Here is a 1129-nt window from a genome sequence, read left to right on the forward strand (position 1 = left end):
GTACCACATCCTCTCTCCTACAAAATCTTGAAGATTATTCTCTCCTTGCCACTTCACAAGATCTTGAAGATGCTATGCAGAGATTCCTTTCTGATTTAATCAAGATTGCAAGAAATTGGTGAATATTGTAAGGAAAGAATAGAATTTGTTAATTTTGGAAACAGATTCTCTCTTTCCTCACACAATATCTCAGAGAATGAGGATTTTTATCAAGATTTAATTTAATTTTATTTTCTTTCTTTTCTTAAAGAAGACTTGTAGAAGGAAGGAGGCAAGAAAAAAAACCTATAAAAGCCCCTTCCTCCCCCCTCTTATTTTATGATTCCCCTTAGTTTATTTTCTAGTTTATGCTTAGTTTTCTTCTCTCTCTCCCTCTCTCACTCTTTAGTTTTAGTTCTTCTCTATTTTTTCTTTAATCACTTTTGTAAAAGTTTTTTATGTCAATTAATGCAAGCACTCTTTTATTCTTATTCAGCCTTTTATGTTTATGATTTTTGCAATTGAGTTGTAATTTTTAAAGTTATAGTTCTAGGCTTAGATCTAGGTGACAAGATCACAAGCCGTGGAGCATCTTTTTTTTTTCAAGTTCAGTTTTTTTTTTCAAGATTTGTTTTCTCTAGTACTAGAAATTTCAGATTTGGTTTATTCCAGATCAGGTTTTTAGTACTGGTAGTATCTCAAATCACCCAAGCTTTCAAGTTCAAGCATTGAAGTTCAAGTAAGTAGGCTCCCTCAATAGTCTTCTCTCCCCCCTCTCATTCCCTCTTCTGACTACCCTTTCTTCTTCATTTAGGATTTTAATTTCAGTTGTTACATTATTGCTATCCCTTTCCCCCAAGGTTCATGGCTAGTGTATGTGGTGGCTTTGCCCCTCCTAGCCATAGAACCATCAATTTATTGCTTTTATTTTAATTGTCTCCCTTTCCCTAAAGCCAAGTAGAGTAACCCTTGTAAGAGTGACTCTCTAGTCAAGTAGGGAAGCTCATATTATGATGCATCCCTCGGGCTAAGTAGAGAAACCTACTTGTGAGTCTCTCTCTAGCTTTCTCCCCTTTCTTTTACTTTATTTTTATTTCAGCATTTTTTTTCCTTCATTTATTTATTTATTTTATTTATTTTTAGTTATTTA

Source organism: Macadamia integrifolia, chromosome 10, assembly GCF_013358625.1.
Source record: "Macadamia integrifolia cultivar HAES 741 chromosome 10, SCU_Mint_v3, whole genome shotgun sequence".
Taxonomy (NCBI): domain Eukaryota; kingdom Viridiplantae; phylum Streptophyta; class Magnoliopsida; order Proteales; family Proteaceae; genus Macadamia; species Macadamia integrifolia.